This window comes from Ambystoma mexicanum, chromosome 2q (assembly GCF_040938575.1).
Source record: "Ambystoma mexicanum isolate Mex_15411 chromosome 2q, UKY_AmexF1_1, whole genome shotgun sequence".
Classification (NCBI taxonomy): domain Eukaryota; kingdom Metazoa; phylum Chordata; class Amphibia; order Caudata; family Ambystomatidae; genus Ambystoma; species Ambystoma mexicanum.
The window spans coordinates 1067243833-1067267454 of NC_090924.1; the positions used below are offsets into that span (position 1 = coordinate 1067243833).

The window sequence follows — 23622 nt, forward strand, 5'->3', positions numbered from 1 at the left end:
GGAGGGGTGTACTGTGGAAAACTGTTGATTGATGGAGAGGGGGACATAGTTGCCCCTCTGCAGTCTAATAGGTAAAGTTTAAGTCTTTTTTTGAATGGTTCAACTAATCGGCTAGCTTTGATGTTAGGGGGGGCATTCCACTAGAAAAGTGCAAGAAGTAAAAGAAATAAGTTGAGGCACTGGGGTAGGGTGGGACATGGTTATACAGAGAGAAGCATCATAAATGTTGGGAAGGAAATGGATGCATTTATCAAGGAACTGAGAGAGATCCATAGACGTAGAGTAGGAGATTAAAGAGAGAGGGGAGATTTGCATGGGTAGTCACCAGATGAGAAGTGGGGGAGGATCTTGGTCTGATGAGATTGAGTGGCAGGGTTGAGAGTTCTTCCAAGTAAGTGAAGGGGTAGCAGGTGAGATCAAGGAGTAGGCTCAAGCAGTAATGAAAATTGTTGATAATCCGGTTGGCAAAAACAAAGAGGTGATGGCTGGATTAGAGTGAATCTTAACCACTGGCGTTGCTCTGGGCAACTTTCTAGACCATCGTTCTTCACCAGCCAAGCCATTCCAGAAGGGGAAAAACCAAATGCAAATCAGGCTTGGTCCCACCACAAAAGGGGCAGTCCAGCACAAACTGCTAGGTCACATCCCTTCTGCAGGAGACCACAAGCATCCCCAAACATGTTTCTGCCTTGTTGGGCCTCATCAGTGAGGAGTATTTTGGGTCTCTAGGCGTCTGGGCATGTTGCCTAGCATTTTGGTGCTGGACTGCCCCAGGGCAGGACAAAGACTGATATGTTTGGGATATTTCTTCTCTGTGAAAGATAGTGAGTTAAAGACCCTGGCTAAGTTTCTCATAACCAGGACTAATGTCTGGCAGAGGGACTCCCGGGACCCCCCCTTGTTAATTTTTATAACCAGCTTGGCACCAAGCGGAAGTACCCGGAAGTACCTCTTTGCACAAGATGCTGCTTCCTCATTGTGGGACTTTGCGTGCTAAGCTGTGAATTACTCAGAAAGCCCTTCTGAAGTTTTACAAGCTAATCATGGCTCTACTTTGCTTTCCTCATCCAAGCCACACCCACTAGGAAGGTGAGGCTTCAAAAACAGCCCTTCTGAAGGGGCCCCTGAGGGACCCTTGCATATGGAAACAAGGCACAATCACCACACACGAACTGATACACCAGACACAAGGTTGTAGTCCCAAAATCTAAGGTTTATTGCAAAGCAAATAGTCTCAGTTGGCCAACTGGGTCCCACGTCCCGAGACGTGTGTTACCAGACCTCGGTGGACGCAAGAGAGAAAGAATCGTAGAACAGTTACATATATACAAAGCAAGCATCTTGCAATCAGTAGTGACACATTCAATACCACCCCTAATACATTTCTTTTGAATTGGGCACGATGATTGACAATGGTGACGAGTATGACACCTTCAAACATTCATTTAGCAGCAGTTTGCAATTTTCCCGAGCCTACAGACATAAGTCTTTGTTTTAAAGAACACAATGCTTCTGTTTCTGCAGCAAGCTGCGCGTAGGGGAGAGACACATTCCAGGCCTTGCTATCTCCTGGTTTCTATTTGTGTGCTGGGGGTCAACTTGCTCTCAAGGGCTCTACAGGGATCAGGAAAGGGGGGCCACAAAGAAGAGCATAATTCAAGTCATTTAATGTTTGCTTCTAGCATTTCTACTGTGTTTCCGAGACTAGCTGGCACCTCTTGTACTGATTAGAATGCCTTTCTGCTTACTTCCAAGGATATGTGAGGGAGGAGACTGGGCATTTCTGTCCGGGTTGCTGCGTTATGTTTCAACATGTCTCTCGCTGCCTTGCGTTATGCACTGGTGGAGCAGAATAATATTTCAGCAAAGCAGTTTTAACAGAAGGCAAAAAACAAACGTTAGAGAAAACAAAATGGTGATTTCAGTCACCTTTAAAATGGCCACGCTTTAGTCAAGCTTATGGCTACATATTTTTAATACTAAACACATGAGGCGGTTGGTCATCGGCCAACAAAGTACATTGCCTTACGATCGAGGGGTGTCTACTTTTTCTGGACTGACACTTCGTGCGCAACAGCACGCGCGCACCGAGCAGAAGTACCTGGAAGTACCTCTTTGCCTCTTCGCCTCGTCAGCGCGGCATGAGGTGTCGAGGTCTTCCGGGTTGCTTCTGCTCGTCCAAGTGGTACAGAAGCCGCAACATAATGATTGTTCAAACTCTTAAAACGGGTATGCCTCCCATAATCTCCCCGTTGACATCGAGCGAGAGCCCTGCTTGTTACTTACGTTCATCTAGCTATGCATGCTCCACGCCCGTCAGAAGGAAAGGTAACAGGGGTGGGCTTCCTAATGTGGACATCCGCATGTTTTGTGAGGGAACTCTTTCAGCTCACAGAGCAAAAAAAGCGATTGAGGCGGAACTAGTACAGAATGTACAAGGTGTCTGGAGCGGTAAGCCCCCCAGTTCTAATCCTCCATGTGACTCCCCACAACCTTTGTTGGCTGCTCCAGACATGATCGATAGCATTGTGCCAATGAGGTCTGCCCAACTTTACCAAAACAACCTGTCTATAACAGACACATCCATATTAGACAGCTTGGCAGCTGCTTTGAAAAAGTTACCGACTGTTCCCTGTCCCTCGAAGCCTGTAAGCGATGCTGCCATAATAGATTTAGAGGCCAATGATTCTGTGTTTTCAGATAAGCGAGTATTAGAAAACTTGTCATGTTCACCTGTAATGTTTTCTGAGGTTTCTCATAGCTCTATGGAGTCTGTTTCTGTGTCTATGCATTCTAAAGAATGCAGCTTAGGCACTAACACACAGTACTAACACCTCCTTACATTCTCACAATCCTGACTCTCAGTTGGATATTACGCTACAAGCCTTGAATTTGGCTATTCAAACATTGGGTAAAATATACCAATCACTAGATCAAAGGTTACTTTCACATGGGGAGACATTAAAACAAATTCTTGCTTTCCAAAAATTGGGGGTCAAGGTGGACAGGCAACATGCTATGCCTATTAAGCAACCCCCTCCCCTCAAAGTTTCCATGATCTCTACAGCATGCAAAACAAATTCTGTGATTGCGCCGCACTTACCGTCTCGTGCTCCCACGCAGGTTATTGAGAATAGTATGATGGTGGGGGTCCTAACTTGCATTAATTCAATTATTTATGATTGTACAGTAGAGCCCGCCACCATACCCCTGGTGTTGAATGCGAGCTCGCAGTGTGTTGAGCCAATTAACTTGCTGAGTCAGGAAAAAATAACTTACACAATATTTACTCCAACTGATAAGGCTACGCATAAGAAAATGGAGGGTTTGTTGATTTCTAAAAAGCAACAATCCAGTAAGATTGTAGATAAAAAAGAAATAAAACTTTCTAAAAATCAGCCCACGCCAAAGGACATGGGGAATGTGACGACAAAACATTTCTTTAAAGCCATCACAATTTCTAATAAAAATAATGGTATGGCCTCACAAGCCATTAAAAAAAATACATGCTGCAGAATCAAGCAAAGATAAAAAATACCCTCCCAGGTTTTTTCCCAGTTCAGGCTTTGATCTACCCTCCTTTAGACAATCTGGTAAAAGAAATCTTGCATTCAATGTCAGCAAAATCTGCCTTGGCAAAGAGCACCCCGGTCCCTTGTAATAAGGGAACATGTCCGGATAAAGATTTAGTGGGGGGGGGTCTGTGATTGATGAGTTGAATCATAGAGCGGAAATTCGGAAAGGTGGTTGATGCATATATGGCTGGCCACGTACGACCTCATTTAGAATTACGCGTGAAACCAGCCAATCCCAAACCTGTTGGAAATATGGCCAATATGTTTCAGGATAGAAGCTTCCCTGAGTGTAAGGAGCCCATCCCATGTCCCTGCAAATTGGAAACACTACCAGCAAAACAATTGGTCCATTTGGCTTGTGCAAGTTACGATGGAAGTAAAGAGCGTTCATCTCCTGAGCCCATGCCTTCCCCCAAAGTTAGATCTGCCCCTCATGCTAAGCAGGGGCAACTCAACTCCCTTTGCTTCCTTGCCAGACTTTTCAGAAGCAATTTTGTGCTTAATTTAAAATGTCCTGTGGAACTTAAAGACCTCAGGACCTCACAAGGAAATGAGAGTCATAACTGAAAATCCCAAAAATAACCAGACGAATAATGAGAGTTTGAGCGTGGGTAAACACCCCGCCCTATGCTCTCTAACTTTAATGTGCAGACCCTCTCCATCTACCCAATTCGATTTGAATCTAAGAGCGGTGATGGCAATCTTTTCGGACATTCAGATGTTAGAGGACATTATTTCTGTTGATTTAGCGCAAATAGAATTCATAGACAGGCGAAATCTAAATGCTGTAAGAATATGGATGCAATCTAGAGTAGTCCAAAATCTGATTTGGCAAGCAAAGGGACCATTATATATGTTGGGATTCATGCCAAGTACCGAAGTTGGGGGAAGCATTGCACTACAATCCGAGATGGTTCAATCACAAACCTCAAATATTAAACCCCCAGATAGCAGAGATGTCATGAATACACAACAATTGGTTGAAACGTGCTCCTGCAAGCGCAACACAAAGCAGAATTAACTAGCTCCACATATTGTCCAGTGTACAATAACTCTCTTGAGTTGGAACAAAAGGGGCCTCATTACGACCCAGGCGGTAACCATGGTGCTAGTAGCGCCATGGTTGCCGCCGGTATTTTACCGATTCCGCCATGGTGAATGGCAGAATTACCGCCCCATTCCAAGGTTGGCGGGGCAGTAATTCCCCATTCACCATTGATATGATATGATATGGAATTTAGAACGTGCCTTTACACAAGTGTTTCATTGGCCCTTCCCCATTCCCATGTTTGCTCCCATAGGGCTCAATGGAAATGGGGAAGGCGGTAGTTAGGGTACCGCAAATTGCAGTACCATAATTACCTCCAAGGTCCCTTTGCGCAAAGGGACCTCGTAATTAGGCAGTAAGGGGTTAACGGCACCGCCACCTTTTACGGCGCCATTAACCCCCTACCGCCTGGGTCGTAATGAGGCCCAAGAGATTTTAAAAACCTCTTAAACAATGACCGAAGTAACAGGTAAATTTGATTTAGTACTTTTACAAGAGACATGGTTAACGCTTCCCCCGATATGGGACAACCATGAGGACCATTTGAATCCTGCATCGAAATCTACAATGGGAAGACCAACTTCGACCTCCTAATTGCTGTAGAAACAGGGTCTGGGTTGTCTTCCAGGTTTTAGGCCGCTCCAAACAAGTTTATGTTGCTGGGCAAAGTTATGTCCAAGAGTGACATTTATGCAATTCTTAACATATATTGGAAGCCGGCTGGAATCTCGGATGCATGTTTTCTTAAGGACTTGCACAGTCTGTTAGACATGGTGATTGAAGATCAGGGCACCATGCATTTTGTTTTAGCTGATGACTTGAATTTAAATTGCTTTGAGAAAATGTGTAAGCGTTATAATGACAGGTTCATGCGGTGGAATTGTTTAGTGAAACATAGAAATGTACATGTTTTGAATGGTGCCTTTGCCTCAGATATTCCCGCAGCCCCGACTTGGCATAAAGGCAACACTTCATCAATAATCAATTATGTGTATGTAAATTCTGCGTTGTGGTCTGCGATGCAAACATTTTATGTCACCCCAACTGCTGTGAGCGATCACAATATGTTGTGTGCCGAATGGCAAGTCCAATCGGAAAGAAACTTCATAAAGAGTTCACCTGTGCAGGGTTGCTTGGTAGTAAATACTGGTAGAAACCGTCTCTGATGGTCGGAGGATGCCTTAATTCATTTCAATCAGTTAATGACCCAATCGAGCAGGACAATGACCAACAATGCGAAATGTGGGAATTATTTATAGTGATATGATTCAAGCATTCAGTCAGTCTAAAACATCTGCTGGTATCCATAAGAGTCATCTGCATACATTTGATAATATGCACCCTCAGAGCGGTTCTTATTCAAGAAGCTCGAACGGCCCACAAAAATTGGATGAAAGTACATAGATCAATGCTCTATCAGAGAGATGGAGTTAACATGTTAAGGATATTATCAGAGAAAAACATCTCCAAAATATGGGCCGTCTTGAATCAAGCTAATAGTGTTCATCAAATAGTCATGCAAACCACCTCAGTTGATACACATCAGTGGATTTGACATTTTCAACATCTATATTCACCTCCTATGGGTTGCATGATTTCAGATCCTCCAAACATACCAGCTGGGTTTTTTCTTAACCTGGATCAAAATTAGATCTTACAACTCATTAAATCAGCTAGCAACTCGACAGCGGTAGGCCTGGATGGCCTTTCAAATTATGTTATGAAAACAGATCCGGAGCTTTGGGCTTCCATATTGTTCAACATATTTTCTGCTATAAACCGGGAACAGAAATTGCCGAAAACATGGACTCAAGCAATCACAGTCCCAATTTATAAAAAGAGTGACGGACAATCCCCTGTAAATTATCAGCCAATTCTCCACTGGACGCACCGGGTAAAATATTTTGTCGAATAATCCTTAGAGAACTTAATGCGTGGGCTGATGAAAAACAATTGAAAGATCCTTTTCAATCAGGTTTTGTGGAAGGACTGGGCACAATTCCCCACGTACTTGCTCTCACTATGATACAATCGCAGCAACTGGTGTGTGGACAATCTCTATATTTGGGTTTTATTGATTTCAAAGCTGCCTTTGATTCAATAAATAGGACTCTATTGTTTACAAAGTTGCAAAAACATAGCTGTCCTCCTACATTATTATCATTGATAATGTTACTCCATACAAACACAACCATGCGAGTGAGAATCAATCCTGACGGTAAACTGTCTCCAACAATCATTACTCAAAGAGGTTTGAAGCAAGGCTGTGCCTAAGCCTCCTTTTTATTCCATTTTTTTTATATTGGACAAAAGGAACACAATAACAAATTGTCTTGGTGACCCCCTGCAGATAGGCTCCCGAAAAATCCTGTATTTATTATACACCGATGATTTGGTTTTGCTCTCACAAACTCCTAGGGGTCTCCAAAACATGTTGGAACAATTAGGCTCATATATATTAGACAATAACTTAGCCATTAATACATCAAAAACGCTAATTGTGGTGTGTAATAACAATCAAAAGTCCAGAAAATACAATCATAAATGGTATTTACAACAGTGCAAACTCTCCAATGTTTATCAATATAAGTACCTAGGTGTGACAATTCAGCATAGGAAAACTGCGATTCAGTTTACTTGTGAAATCAAAAATAAATTACAATCATTAATATCTCAATCCAAGATACTTACTAAAAAATCTGGAAAGTTTTCTCTGAAACATATTATGGGCTTCTATAAAATGAATGTAACGCCCATCATTTTGTATGGAGTGGAAGCAATATTCTCTAAAGAATGCAAGTTTTGGGATACCATAAGTACTGGAAATCGGCTTTACAGTTGCCCCGTGGTACCCCTATAGCGTTACTGCAATATGAATTAGGCCTATTGTCTTTATATTCACAATTGATATGGAAGCAATGCGCTTTTCTTCGTAAGACACTGGGTGGGTTAGAAAAGCCGTCCATGTTGAAAATCATAGCGCATGGTTTACTTATGTCTAAGAATAAATTTCCGACCAGGTGGCGAAATCATGTTCTGAAAGCATTGGCAGACGCAGCCGTATCTAATGTATCGTAATGGCCGACTATCTTACAAAATGCCCATCGCAGGACTTCCACAGGAAATATTTGAAATTCAGATTTGTTTTGTGGAGTACTAGGAATATATTGTGCAGAAGGAAACTAATTTCCCTGAAGCAAAACTATTGTCGTTATTGCTTGGATGTAAATCAAAGAGAAACTTTAAAACATCTTATAGTTGATTGTACTGCTCTGAACAATGCAAGAAGAAAATGTTTTGAAAAAAAAAATGATTGTCCAAAACCATCTAAATCAAGAGCAAATATGGTATCTACTGTTCTCAAATCTGAGAGTAACGGCACAAATAGCGATTGTACAATATCTTGATATGGTGTTACCAAATTTGAAAACCTGTGAATTGGTTGGGGAATCACCAATCTATGATAATTGTTGCTCGAGGGCATTAAAATTGGAAGCTAAGTAATATGATTGTAAAGTGTTGTCTTTTATGCTCTGAAGTGTGGAATACTGCTTCTTTTTATGTTAAAAATAAGATGGAGGGGGCGTGGCCGGGAGCCGACCAAGAGGCATGCCTCCTTGGGTGCTCCTGGATGGCCCTGTCTTCGGAGTGAATTCCCCGCAGACCGAGACTCCTGCCGTACCTGCCCTCGACCCTACAGCAGTATGAAGCCCTGCTGTGTCACTCGAGTGGGGTCGGCAGAGTTTTTATGCAGCCCCTGAGCTCTGCGAGCTGAATTTGTCCCCGCCGAACCTGCACTACGAAATCCAAGATGGCGAGCGGACGCCTGTAACGGTGGGGGGGAGGTGCCCCTCCGCTCTCTGTGCAGCCCGGAGAAACACAGAGGAGCGCGGAGGTCCGCGGGGGTGCCGCGAGTTGCTTTGCAGAGCCCTACAGCTCGAATCGGCACGGTTGCTGTGACTGCTTAGACCAGCGGGCTCCCATGTCATCCGAAGCCCCGGTGGGGGTGGGCGATCCTCCGCTCTCCTCCTCGACAGCCCGTAGACCCGGGAAACTGTCAACACCCACGCTGGACCCGTCGCGAGGGGATGTGGAGAACCCCCTACATGAGCCCCCGACCTAGGATCCAAGCCACAGCCCAAGCGTGTCTCTACTCTGCGGGTCCATGAGGCACTTGAAGCCCCGGCGGAGGAGTGGCGCTCCTTCTTCTTCATCTCCGGCCCCACGAGACCCTGGGAGGATGCCTTGGAGGGCGCCGGCGCCTCTCCCCCGCGCGGAGCGCCAGGAGAGTCCATACTGCAGCCTGCGGACTCCGGGGGGCAACCATCTGGACCCGGAGCGCTGCTCCGGTTGCACAGCACAGCGGCGGATCATTACAGCGCAGCACAAGCAGCATGAGCCCCCGGCCTGGGATCCAAGCCACAGCCCGAGCGCTTCTCTGCTCTGCAGGTCCCTGAGGCACTCGAGGCCCCGGCGGAGGAGTAGCGCTCATCCATCTTCATCTCCAGCCCCACACGACCCTGGGAGGACGTCTTGGAGGGCGCCGGCGCCTCTCCCCTGCACGGAGCGCCAGGAGAGTCCATACTGCAGCCTGCAGACTCCGGGGGGCAACCATCTGTACCCGGAGTGCTGCTCCGGTTGCACAGCACAGCGGCGGATCATTACAGCGCAGCACAAGCAGCATGAGCCCCCGGCCTGGGATCCAAGCCACAGCCCGAGCGTGCCTCTGCTCTGCAGGTCCCTGAGGCACTCGAGGCCCCGGCGGAGGAGTGGCGCTCCTCCATCTTCATCTCCGGCCCCACGCGACCCTGGGAGGACGCCTTGGAGGGCGCCGGCGCCTCTCCCCCTCACGGAGCGCCAGGAGAGTCCATACTGCAGCCTGAGGACTCCGGGGGGCAACCATCTGGACCTGGAGCGCAACTCAGGTTGCACAGCACAGCGGCGGTTCATTACAGTGCAGCACAGGCAGCGACCCCCGCTCTCACGGTGAGTGTGTCCATCACTCACCCTTAATCTCCCTACACACATCAAGCGGGGACCGGGCCTGTCTTGGGGGAGGGCCTGATTCGAATCAGAGCGGCGACCGCTGTGGGGGGGGGGCCCCCACGGCTATTCACCGCATTGCAAACAGTCCCCATTATCTGGCGGTCTGGAGGCAGCAGAAGCCCATCTATATGAGAACTGCTGGGCATTGAGGCAACCCTACTCCTCCTCCCCCCCTGCCGGACTTCAACACCTACGCGGGGCCTTTGTCCATTGCTCCCTATAGTCCTTACGGTCCCCAAGATCTGCGCAGGAGCTGAGACCCACCCGGAGGGTCCATAAACCTTAACCCACCCCGGGGGGAGAAACAACACCCAGTGCAACTCCCTCGCCTGCAGGCCCAGAGACTAACACCATCAGCCCCCTGAAGCCAGGGACATAAGCGACTGCGACACCTCGCCCTGCTCCGAAGATCCTCGGGGAAGCGCCTGGCGCAGCCTTCTCCATCACTTCCGGCAGGCAATTGAAAACTCGCCTGGGCCATCCCCACTCTTCACCTCGCAGCTTTGCTCTACCCTGGCCCTGCTGATCTCCCTTCGTTCACACTTTCAGCCAGGCATTCTGGGGGTCCCAACCCCATCTACTCTGCCAGACACCTCTCCTCCTCATCTGTGAAGCCTGACCTTCCAGGCCCCTCCATCAGCACCGCAGAGACCAGCGAGCTGCTGAGCAGCCTATAAATTAATTTCTGTGTTCATTCTCATCATCTGCACCGGCCAAGCGGGCCTTCCGTGAGGGGGAGGCCCGCTATCCTTTCCCGGCACTGGATCTGCTCGGTGGGGCCTAACCTGGCATCTCAGCGCTCACTACAAAAATTTGGTAGGCGCCCTTTATCCGCCCCCATCATTCGGAGGAACCATGTCAAAGAGTGGGAAAGCAGCGAAGCAGGCAGACATTGCAGCTATGATGTCCAACTCGGGGCAAAACAAAATAAGCAAAGCCGACCCCTCCACTACAACATCCTCGAGCGTTCCCCCTTTACCGAAACATCCGCAGGCCGAGCACTTCGCTACCAAATCAGACTTAAAAGACCTTCTAATAGCCCTCACTAAGGAGATCCAAAAAGGCACAGAGGAGGTCTCCAAAAAAATCGCTTCCCTAGACAAAAGAGTGGAGGAAGTGGAAAAGCGCACCGAGGAGGTAGAGAATGGCCTATGCGACAACACCTTTGAACTGGAATGCTGCCTAAATAGAATAGCAACCCTAGAAGCCAGATGCAACGCTCTCGAGTATAAGCAGGAGGACAGTGAGAATCGCTCCCGGCGCAATAACATCTGCATCCGCGGAATCCCTACCTCAATCACCAAAGCAGATCTCGAGAGCTTCGTTAATGACCTATTCGGATTCATCATAACTCTTCCCAACAGCGCCCCGCTGGAAATCGATAGAATCCATCGCACAGCGCCTAGGCAATCCTCGTCCGCCCCACCGGATGTACTCGCCCGGATTCACTTTTTCAAGGTTAAAGAGGAAATAATCAGAGAGGCCAGGTCTTTGAAAGCGATTACTTTCAGAGGCGCAAACATTGCACAGTTCCAAGACCTTGTGAGCATAACCCTCCAGAAAAGAAAAGCCCTTCGCAGCCTCACAGAATGGCTTCAGGAAAGGAAAATACAATACAGATGGGGCCACCCCACATCTCTGTGCTTCGAATGGGAGGGGATGCGCAAACAAATCTGGAGCCCTAAAGAGGCGGACCAATTTCTGGGAAAAAGTTCAGCAAATGAGGACTCTGACCATGCTTCCTGCTCTCAATCTCAACCAGGCTCTCCCTCTTCCAACCGCTGGTCCCGTGCTAGCGGGCGGCGCAAGCCCCGAGGCCCCCGGAGGCATCGCAATCCGGACTGATCAGTACCCCTCACACATCTCCCTGCAGCTGGCTCGCTAGACCAATGTCCCCCTCCGCCCGGTGTCCCCGGGCATCTCCAGCCTCCCCCAGTTTCTCATCCTCCCCCTCATCTCCCATGGAGGGTACTAGGTCATTGCATAGCTTCCCGGGGAACCACTAGCAGACCCCTGGGCTGGCACTCGACCCCATGTCCTTGTTTCTCACACAGCCTTGGGCCCACCTCTCCGCGCCATGGGCGATCTCTCTATTCCTCTAGTGGGACTCAATTCCCCGACGACAGGGTCCACCAGTAAACCCCACAAATGAGCTTTATGGTTTCATTCCCATCTTTACAGTTTTGGGGGAGAACCAAGGCAGTTTTGAGCCTTGAGAATGGTTTACCCCCCCTGAAGTTCCAGTTACCAGTTATTGTTCCCTTTGTAGACATCAGTCATTTTAGCACTTCTACACACTTCCTTCGGAAGACTCCAAATCTGTGCAACCCCTGCACAAGCAATTTACACAACACCAGCCTTACACCCAGGACTATCAGGCCCGAATAACGCTAGGGAAATCCGCTTCCTGTCTTGGAATGTCCAAGGCCTCAATTCCCCCAGAAAGCGCAAATCGGTGGAGCACAGGCTAGCGGCTCTAAACGGGGATATAGTCATTCTCCAGGAGACCCATATCCTGCCAGCCGATGAATTCTGAATCAAGTTCAAGCGCTTTAAACAGGACTTCTTTGCCTCTAGTGGCGAGGAAAAAATGGGGGGTGGCGATCCTACTAAGTGACAAATTTCCCCTATCCAACCCCACAGTCAAAAAAGACCCGTCAGGCAGGTACCTTTTTATCCGAGGCCTCATTGCAGAACAACCAATCACAATTGTGGGGATATATGCCCCGGATGCAAATCAGGACAAATTCATAGAGGAGCTACTTCCTCCGCTTCTAACCTTCGCTACTGGGTATCTCCTAATCGGGGGGTCTTCAACTTAGTCCCCGACCCCATGATGGATAAGTCACTTCCCCCTTCCCACCCCGACTTTTCCCGAGCCCTTGCTTTTGCCAAACGTCTTAAAGAATCAGGCACGGTTGACATATGGAGGGTAGCCAATCCTGATGCTCACAATTAAACCTTCTTCTCTAACGCACATGGAGGCCATTCTCGAGTCGATGTACTTCTTGCCACCAGCACCTTATTCCCATGCTTTAGTAATAGCGAAATTCACACAAGAATGGTGTCCGACCACACGCCCGTCTCGGCTGACCTCTCTATCTTGGGAGGCCCTGACCCCCCCCTAGGTTCTGGAAACTCAACGACACCTTACTATTAGACCAGGCGATCAGGGGCGAGGCTGAAGAAGCATTGCTTAACTATTTCAAGGAAAATCAGAACCCCGAAACCCCAATTGGTCTGCTATGGGAAGCCATGAAACCAGTCATAAGGGGAGTGTTAATTAGTGCAGCCTCTGAGCAATTCCGAGTCTCCAAAATCCTCACACAAACACTAGAATCCAAACTATCCTCCCTAGAAAATGATCTCAAGTCCAAATACTCGAAAAAGGCAGACAGGGAGCTAAAAAAGGCAAAAAGGGCCCTAGAAATGCACTGGGCTGATCGCACCGCGACGGCCCTAGCATATACAAAACAATTTTACTATCACAAAAGTAATAAGGCAAACCGTCTACTGGCCTATAAACTGGGGAAAACCCACACCAGAAACAATATAGTCAGCCTTAAAGGCCCAGATGGAAGAAGCTAATTCACCACCCCTGACATAATTGAAACCCTATTGGACCATCATAAAGCGGTCATGCAAGGACCACCCACATCTCAGAAGGACAGAGCCCTACAGCAGCGCTATCTAGAATCCTTTCACACCCCTTCGATTTCCCCCTCACTGGACTCCCTAGAAGCCCCAATATCCACAGAGGAAATTCTAGAAGCAATCAAATCACTCAAAAACACCGCCCCAGGCCCGGACGGGTTCACACCCAAATTTTACAAATCATTTGCCCACATCCTGACCCCACAATTAGCAGTACTATTCAACTCATTTCTGTCTACAAAACAGGTAACACATTCCATGGCCGAATCAACCACCATTCTTCTGCAAAAACCAGGAAAAGACCCCGAACAAGCAGCTTCATACAGACCAATTGCCCTAATGAACACTGATGGGAAAATCTATTCCAAGGTTTTAGCAGCCAGTTTAGCCAGGTTTCTCCCCGAACTGATTCACAAAGATCAAACAGGCTTTATTCCAGGCAGAGGAACTTATGATAACATTAGACGCACACTCAACATAATCGAGTCCGCAAACAGAATGAAAACCCTGCTCTTAGTAATCTCTCTCGACGCACAAAAGGCATTTGATCTAGTGAACTGGGACTTCATTCGGAACACTCTCTCTCATATGGGCTTTGGTCACAACTTCACGACCTGGTTAATGGCTTACTACACTCACCCATCAACGCAGCTCCGAGTCAATGGAAGGAAATCGACAAGCATATCTATATCCAGAGGGACCCGCCAGGGGTGTCCGCTGTCCCCCTTGGTGTTCGCCCTATCGATGGAGCCGTTCACCGTGAGAATCCGCCTCAATCCCAATATTAAAGGAATCACAGTGGGCGGAACTGAATACGAAGTGGCGCTCTACGCCGACGATGTACTTCTCACAGTCACAGATCCAAGCAGCTCGATGCAACCTCTACTTGAAGAACTAGAAGCATTTGGCACATGTTCCGGGTTCAGGGTGAACGTTGATAAATCCTCCGTCCTCCCGATCAATCTCCCACGGCGCCAGGCAGATACTCTTTGTCCCGATTTGCGAATTCCATGGGCTAATACCTCATTGGAATACCTGGGCGTTCACATCCCCAAATCCAGCCCTCTAATCTACAAATACAACTTCCCCCAGTTATTTAAAATGCTGCGCTCCGACCTGAAACAATGGGACAAGCAAGAGATCTCGTGGCTAGGCCGGGTTGCCGCGGTGAAGATGAACCTGCTCCCTAGAGTACTCTATCACTGCCACGTGCTCCCAACCCATAGCCCAGAAACGGATCTTGTAACCTTGCAGCGCGACATTATGAAATTCATCTGGGGAGGCAAAAGGCCCCGCATCGCCAGGAGAATCATGAACCGTAGCCGACAACTCGTGGTCTTTGGGCCCCGGACATCGCTAGACATCGGCACGCAGCTCAACTCGCGCACGCCTTCGCTTGGACCTGCTCAGGGGATCGCCCTGCTTGGCTGCAACTTGAAGAAGGGTGGTGCTCATCCCCCTTATCAGACCTGCCCCACATCCAATCATAGAATACCCCACACCAACACCTCCGCTTCCAGCAACCTGCAACATAGTGGACAATTGGAAGGCTGCAAACAGAAAATGGGGAATCAGAAGCTCGTTAGGCCCACTAACCCCGATCTGGGGCAATCCAGGCTTCCCCCCTTGTCTTTGTCGCCGAAGCTTCGCCAATTGGTCAAAGGGTGGACTCCACAGAATCTCAGACTTTTTAAATGATGGCCAGCCGCTCTCCTTTGAGGGCTGTAAAGCGAAGTTCAACATCTCCGAGGAGGAACGATTCCGGTACACTCAGATCAGGCACTGGATCTCTCAGTGCTCTATCAGTGAACGAGGCTCCAGGGACTTAACTCCCTTTGAACTTTCACTAACGGCATCCCCCCAAAAGGCAAGATCTCTACCCTCTATAAACTCCTAGAAAAAACCAACCCCGAAGCAAAGGAAAAGTACATGCTAAACTGGGAGCGCGATCTTGGGCGCCCCCTTGACCCTGAAACCTGGGACAAAATCTGGACTAAACTTCACAAGAACACCCAGTGCGTTACCAATAGAGAAGGTGGATACAAAGTATGCTTTAGGTACTATATCACACCGTCCCAATTGTACAAAGCGGGGGTGCGACCCTCACCGAACTGTTGGAGGGGATGCGAGCAAGAGGGGACACTTTTCCATCTCCTATGGGACTGCCCAAAAGCGGCGCACTACTGGAAGGGGGTACTGACCCACATCCGAGCAATAACAGGCCTCAACATTCCATGGGACCCTGGAATTATATTACTTGGAGATCTGGGGGAAGGGGATCTACCAATGTTGGGAAACGCAGCCCGTCTCTACTCCCACTTACTTTTGGCAGCCAAGATCGCCTTAGCCCGTCTCTGGAAGCTCCACGAAGGTCCCTCAATCCCACTCTGGTGGGCTAAGTGTTGGGACATCATTGTAGCAGAAAGGATCACTGCTTCCCGCCTGGGCAACCTCAATCCCTTCCTGAACACTTGGGCCCCATTCATAGACTATGCGGATCGCTTCCCTGCCCTCACACTGAAGCCGTCCAGTGTCCGCTGGTTAAACTGAACTCCGCATGGCTATAACTCAGCCCTCTTCAGAACTATCCCCCTCCTCCTCTCCCTTCCCATCAGAATATTGTTATGAATGAACTGCATACTGAATTTCACCTTTAATATCCACTCTTCCATCATAATGAACTGTGTTATTACGATCTCGTGCTAATTCCATTGTCTACTGTTAAATTTGTTTTCCTTCTTTTCTGTTTTGATTAACTATTGAATAAAATATACATTTTGAAAAAAAAATAAGTTGGAGAATTCATTTTACTCGTACATGTTTGTTAGTATATCAATTAATTTGAATATTTTATTTCTTGTATGAAATAATTTGAAAAGTTGTACTTTCAACTAAACAAATATAAAAAAAAAAGATAACCAGGTTGGTGATCAGATTTCTGGCCTTATGATGGGTGAGCTGGGGAAGATTTATCTTCCTATATGTATGCTAGTCCTGACAGCAGCTAACATGACCATTTTGAATTGGTGGTGCCTTATGTCACTGTTGAAGAGGCCCCCAACATTGTGATCCCTTGTTGATGGAGCGAGGATGTTAGGAGGGAAAATGATGGGAGATGAAAGGGAAGGGTTGAGCAGGGTGAAACATCACTTCTGCTTTGGATGAGCATCAGCCACTGCAGTGCTATCCAGTGATCCAGATCTGTGAGGCAGTTGTTAATGCATTTAGAAAAAACAGGGGTGAAGGAGAGAAAACATAAGCAGATTTGTAGAAGGACGCATTGTTGGGGCTGCAGTCCATTTCTTGATTATGGGAATGACAGTGGCTATATTATAGCAGACAAGCAAGGGTCTGTTACTGACGTTTTGGGATTAAAGAGAATGGGAGATAAGGAGAGGTAAAAGGTGAAAAGGATGTGAACTTTTATGTATGCACACAAGAGGTGTTAGTGGAGCAGAGGATGGTAGAGAAGAGTGACATAGAGGAAATAGTAGGGGTGACAGGAAGAGAGATAATGAAAATGGGTTTCGAAGTGAAAGGATGGTTGGTGTGCATGGCCTGTTTTTTTGTGAATTTTGACAATAACCAAAGTCATCATCAGTGAGAGAGCAGAAAATGGAACATTTTGTTAGTGGAAGAAGCAACATCTGAAGGGCCTGAGAAGGTTTGCAAGGATGAGAGTGGAGAGAGGGTATTAAGTCAGTATAAAATGTGGATTTGGCATAGGTGAGGGCAAGGGGAGAGGCAGAATGTGAGTGTGGGAGCAATAGCGAGGGAGTGATCGTTGTACAAATGTTGCAAGTTCATGTGATATGATATGGCATTTATAATGCACCTATACACAAGTGTTTCAAGGCGCAACGAGGCAAGGGAGGGGAACAGGGGACAAAAACAACGATCCTACTAGGCCAGATCGCACAAGTGCATGGGAAGGGGGGAAAGGAAAGTGCAGTACATGGGAGTAGGTGAAAACAATAAATAAAATAAATAGCGGCCAGCAAGTGGCAAGTGCAAGGGTAAGTGCGGACAACAGCTAATTAGGTCTGGTGGGGGGACTCTAGGGATACAGAAACAGTCCCCGAGTGTGGGGGTTGCCAGGTGGGCAGTGCAGGTGTGTGACGCTGGCAGTAGAGGGCCCTGAGCCAGGGATCAGAAGGGTGTCCAGGTAGCCAGTGAATACCGGTTTCAGCCAGGAGGTCAGCAGAGGAGAAGAGGAGAGAAGGCAGAAGCAAAGAGATAGGTTGTGAGGTCTTTCCGGAACCGGAGATGGTTCTCCTCAAGTTTAAGGCAGGGAGGCTGTTCCAGAGGGAATCACCAGCCGAGTAGAGAGATCTACCACCAACTCATTACTTGGAGAAGTGACTGACCATGAGGGAGTTGGAGGCGGATGAGCGAAGAGCTTGAGAAGGAAGATATTTTGGAAGAGCGAGTTGGAGGCATTGAGGATCCAGGCCCCAGAAGGCCTTGTGGATGATGCAGAGGTTTTTGAACTTAATCCTTGCAGCCACTGGGAGCCAATGCAGAGATTTAATTCCTGGAGAGATACGATACCTGGACTTGAGGCCAAGGACAAGTCTTGCAGTCCTGTTCTGGAGGAGTTGCAGAGGGAGGAGAGTAGAGGCAGGTAGTTTTAGAAAGAGGCTGTTGCAATAGTCCAGCCTAGAGAGAACCAGCGTTCTGGAGACAGTGAGCTTCTGGGGGAAGGAGGGGAAAGGCAGAATACCTCTGAGGAGGTGAAGTTGGTATTGTGACTTCTTGAAGATGTCAGAGATTTGAGGAGAGAAGGAAAGTGTGGAGTTGAAGATGACCCCAAGGTTTTTGGCTTTGCAGGTGGGATCGGGAAGAGGACCAGGAGAGGAGGGGGCGGGTGTACCGATGAGGAGAATCTCAGTCTAACTGGCATTAAGGCAGAGGTCATTGGCAGCACACTACTCCGGGATAGCAGACAGACAGTCAGAGATGAGGGAAGGAGAGGAGGAGGTAGAGGGTAGCCTGAAAATGAGCTGGGTGTCATCCACATACCACTGAAAGTTGGGGGAGAGAGCAGCAATGCAGTGGGCAAGGAGAGCCAGGTATTGGTTGAACAGCCAGGGAGAGAGGTTAGACCCCCGGGGGACACCACAGGTAGAGAAAAATGTGGCGGGGAGGAAGGACCCAAGTTGAACCTGGGAGAGTAGGTCAGAGAGGATAGAAGTCAGTTACCCAAGAGCCTGACCAGTGATACCCAGGTTATCACGGAGACGGTTGAGCAGGATGGCATGGTTGACAGTGTCAAAGGCAGATGAGAGATCAAGCAGGATGAGGACACAAGGGGTGATAGAGTCAAGATTAGAAAGCAGGTCTTCACAGATGTTCAGGAGAGCAGTTTCCGTGCTTCTGGCAGCTCTGAAACCAGACTGATGGTCATGAAGGCAACCAACAGAATCAGTATGGCGATTAAGCTGGGAGATGGCCAGTTTCTCCAGGAGCTTGCCCAGGAAGGGAGTGATGGAGATTGGGCGATAGTTAGTCGGGCATGAGGGGTCGGCAGAGGGTTTCTTAAGAAGTGGATGCACAAGGGAGTGTTGCAGAGGGGATGGGAAGACTCCGGTGGCGAAGGAGTGATTGCAGAAATCAGCCAGGGCAGGAGCCAGGGTGTCGATGTGGTCCTTGATAGTTTTGGAGGAACAGGGGTGAACCTGTTTTGACGAGACTTTCATAGATCGGACTTGTCTAGAAACCTTGTCTGTGGAGAAAAGGGGAAAGGATGAGAAGGAGGGAGGGTGGTTGGCTGCAGGAGGGCCAGAGGAAGAGCAGGGAGTAGGGGAAAGGAGGGGATAGGCAGAGAGTGAGGACATGATGTCCTGAGTTTTAGAGACGAAATGAGAGGCCAGTGCAATGCAGAGGGCCTGAGAAGGGACAGGGGGACGTAGAAACTGAGGCAGGATTGGCCAGTTCTTTGCAGATTTTAAAGAGTTCAGCTGAGTTGTTAGATGCCGCAGAGACACAGGCTTGGATATGAGCTCTCTTCTTGGTTAGGACAGAGAGACGGTATTGCCTTTGCAGTAGGAGGCAGGCCAGTTTGTCACAGGATGTATATGAAGCATGCCATTTCCTCTCAGCCACCTTGCACTTACGTTTTAGGGTGACGAGGTCTGAGTCGTACCAGGAGTTGCACTTGGCTTTGGGCTTCAGGCAGATTCTCATGACAGGGGCAAGGATATCAAGAGTATCAGATATAGCAAAGTGGAGAGTGGAGAGGGCTGTGTCAGGGTGAGAGTCAGCCAAAGGGGGAGGGGGAGTGAGAAGGTGGCAGCGAAAGCCTCAGCTGACACGCGTTTCATGGGTTGGATGACTGAGACTGAGGTGGGAGGGAGGAGGGTGAGGTGGAAGGAGAGGAGACAGTGATCACTCCAGGAGAGAGGCGTAGAGAGAGGAACAGAGAGGGGGAGGTCTGAGGAGATCAGAACATCCAGAGTGTGCCCTGCAGAGTGAGTCGGGCCAGAGGGGAGAATAGTGAGTGAGAAAGCGTCACAGAGGTCACGAAGGAGTACAGAGGAAGGACAGGAGGCATCCAGGTGGATGTTGAAATCACCGAGAAGGAGGAGTTGGGTGGTCGAGGCCAGGAGTGAGGAGGAGAGGTCCGCTCACTCAAAGAGGAAGGAGGAGATTTGACCAGGTGGCCGATAGATAGTAGCCACAGTAAGGGAATGGCTAGGTGAGAGAGAGAGCCTGCAGACAAGGAATTCAAAAGAGGAATAGGACTGCGTAGGAGTGACAGAGGCAGGAATCCACTCGGGGAAGATCAGGGCAACACCCCCTCCAGAGCGGTTGGACCTGGGCGCAGAGAAGATCTTATAGCTGTCAGGTAGGAGTGTGTCAAAGCTAGTGACAGAACTGGCCGTGAACCATGTCTCTGTGAGACCGAGGACATTGAGGTCCAATTCTTCCAGAAGGCAGCAGATATGAGAGGAGTGTTTGACAGCAGAGCGCGAGTTAAGGGTGGCAATATGGAGAAGGTTGCCATCCTTCAATGACTTCCATGGAGGGGTACAGATCAGAGGTACGCCCTTTGGAGGTGTAGAAGGAGCCCGAGAGGGGGCCAGAGAGGTAAGGAGAAGGCAAGGTAGCCAAGGAAGAGGCAGAATGATGGGGCGTAGAAGCTCCAGGGAGGGTGGGAGAGGAGACAGCGGGAGAAGAGGGGACATTTATGAGGTGTGGGAAGCGTCTATCAAAGAGGTGAAGATTGGCCTGCGGGCCTTGGACTAAGACGGTCCCATTCAAGTAAACATTGATGATGACCTTAGATGAATTGAAGGAGGCCTACAGATGTCCCAGCGGGTGCCACCATTAATAGGAGAAGAGGAGAAGGAGAGAGCACAGAGACCATATGAAGGGTCCATAGGTCTGGCGAAGGAATGACAAAGAGGATGTCGGTGAGAGTTTCCTTAGAGGAGGCACTGGTGTAGGTGTCAGTAATAGGGAGGCCTGGGTTAGAGACCAGGATGTCCTTTTTAAACTTCTTCCTGCCAGATTTAGTGAGGAGAGAAGGATAGTCAATAGAGAAGCAGTTTGAGAAGATAGGAGAGACAGAGAGCACCATAGAGTAGGTGGAAGAGGAGAGAGGTGGAGTTACTGGAGGAGGGCACTAGAGTAGGAAGACAAGGAGTGAGAGGCAGGTTCTGCCTAGTTGTGCATAGTTTTCAGGTCTGCCTAGAGTTAAAGGTGAAGTGGCGAGGATGTCAAGGGGCAAGCATGATAGTGAGAGGCAAGGGCAGCATCGGACTGAGCAGTCGGTCATTCGGCCCGGGGCCGAATCAAGAACTCAATGTGTGGGCTGGTTTTTATCTGGGGGCTGAAATATGCACAATGTTTTATATGTTATTTTCCATTTCCATTCCCTCACGCATCCAGGCAGCCAGGCTTGCCTGGCATGGTGGCGGATGCAGGGCTGCCTTTCATCAACCTTATTTCGTTTTGTTTGCTAAAGTAACAACAAGATGTTGAACAACAGGCCAGCCGATACTAACCCCTCCAATACATGCAAGTCACTTTCAATGCACAGGAACATTAATGCGTTAATGATAATGATTTATTATTACTATAACACTTTCGCCAAAGCGCTGAACATAGCTCATATTTACATACAACAATCATCCCAATCGAAGTTGGTACACATTTATCAACTTCGGGAGAATGAAAGGATGAAAGGCTGAGTTGGCTTTACCAGGTTTTGAACATGCAAGCTGCAGATCACAGACAGATCACAGCAGCAAAGGCTCCACCCGCTGAGATATTTTACCACTTTGCTATTAAAAATGCAAAGCCACCATAATAAAGCATGTCAAAACTAACTGCACAAAGTAGGCCAGACACGTAATGACACTTACCGTGTTTGCTGTATCCTTGATGATGCACAGTAAAAAATGCCATGCCGCTGTAAGTCATTCCTAGACTGGTAGCACCAAAGTACCAATCTAAACATGTAATAACACTTATCATGCTTACTTTATGTTATGTTATGTTATGTTAAAGGTTCTTATTCCATACACTGTCACCACCTGCATGTTTCTTGGAGCTCTCGCAGATCTGTAAAGCAAAGTGGGGGCAGGTTGGTTAGCAGGAGTGAGCGGGGAAAAAAGCTGTGATGTGCTGTTGGAAGCTTAAGTTCGGTTGACACTGTTCGCTGAGTGTAGGTGTGTTTTTCGGTTGGTAGCAGTCTTGTGCTGTTGGGCGAGGCTATGTGTGGTTTGTTTCATTGTTGTGGTGTAGTGAAGTCAATGCAGTTTTTTGTGCTGTAGAGGTCTGGTTGTGTTTAGTTCAGGGTGTGAGAGGTATATGCAGAAAGATGGGTTTTTTAGTAGGCTTTGTTAGTGGCAGTGCTCTATCTTACCCCCTCTTTTTTCATTAACTGTGGCTCATATCCCTTCCCATTGCACATTTCTGTGTGTTACAATTACTGCTCCTATGTTTTGTGCAGAAGTGTGGGTCCTCCATAGGGCTATTCAGTGGTAGTACCTTTTCTGCCCACAGTTTTAAGACTAATTGGTCCCCATATCTCTTGCCCAATAGTATATTAGGGTGTGTAACAGTTACCCGCCCCCTCACAGGTTTCTACAGGTGGATGTCTTCCCTGTGCCCTATGGTCCATCATTAATGAGTTTGGGACATCTCTCTCTCCCCTTTTTCCTCTAATCCCCTCTATGAGAGGGCCAATTAAGTCAGACCCATCCTTCTCGCATGATTCCTGTTTGATCCTCTGTAGGGAATGGTACACCCTCCCATTCAGACACCCCTATTTTTCCTGTACTCTACTCCTTTCTGGCCTACTCCCCACACCTTCTCATGTTGTGTTACTTTTCATGGTGCTTGTCTGTTGTTCATTCGTTTTTGTTCCGTTCAGAATTGAAGAAACAGGTTTTTAGAGGTATTTCTAAATTTGAGATGGTCCTTCATAGTTCATATTTCTCTGGGGAGGGAGTCCCAAAGATATTTTATAGGTTTATTTTAGCAAATACAAGTACAGGTTACCAAAGTTGTGATGCTAGTCAGGATATCCACACATCGAAGCTATCTAATTCTTTAGTCTAAGCCACATACATCTGAAAATATGTGTTTTTGCGTGTAAACCTTGATCAGGGGCATGAGAGAATACACCCCTCATTGATCGTCACAGCATTTTAAGTGTACATTGTTCTTAGTGCCATTTAATCTATATACACAACATTACTGACAATAGACTACTAGAATTCCCAAGCAACAGAAATCCTAAAAAGTGTGAGTAAGGTGTTACGTAAATACCTTATAAATGAACGATTATTCTTTCCTCTGGGAAAATGTATCACCTTGAATCTATAATGATTTAACTCAGTGGACTGGGTTAATGCATAATTATTCACTGCTGCAATGTGTTTTCCAGACCAATAGGTTTAAAGTTAAAAGTGCAGTATATCAGCATATGCCACATACGTTAAAAACCTATCACACATATTCAGGCATAGTTAATAATGTCTGTTAGTACTGTACCAATATCTGCTACATATAATATAAACAGTAAAGGTAATGTATCAAACCACACTGGGAGTTGATGAGATTTCTATGGGAGCCTTGTGCGTTCAACCTCACGCTTCCCAGCACTTGCGTGATCTCAATGACACCGGGCCTAGTAAGATAGTTGTCTATGTCTTCCCTCTGTTCCCCCCTCCACTGCCTCGTCGCGCCTTGAAACAATTGTGTATAGGCACGTTATAAATGCCATATGATATCATATCATATCGAGGTCCTCTGGCTATATAGTAAAATGATAAGCATTAAAAGACA

At 47.7% G+C, this 23622-nt stretch overlaps 1 protein-coding gene across 1 annotated transcript in view; it reads left to right on the forward strand.

The window, feature by feature from the left end:
• Nucleotides 1-23622, forward strand: part of LOC138569944 (metalloreductase STEAP4-like) — a 346842-nt gene that overhangs the window by 292955 nt on the left and 30265 nt on the right. The gene's annotated exons all lie outside the window — the stretch shown is intronic.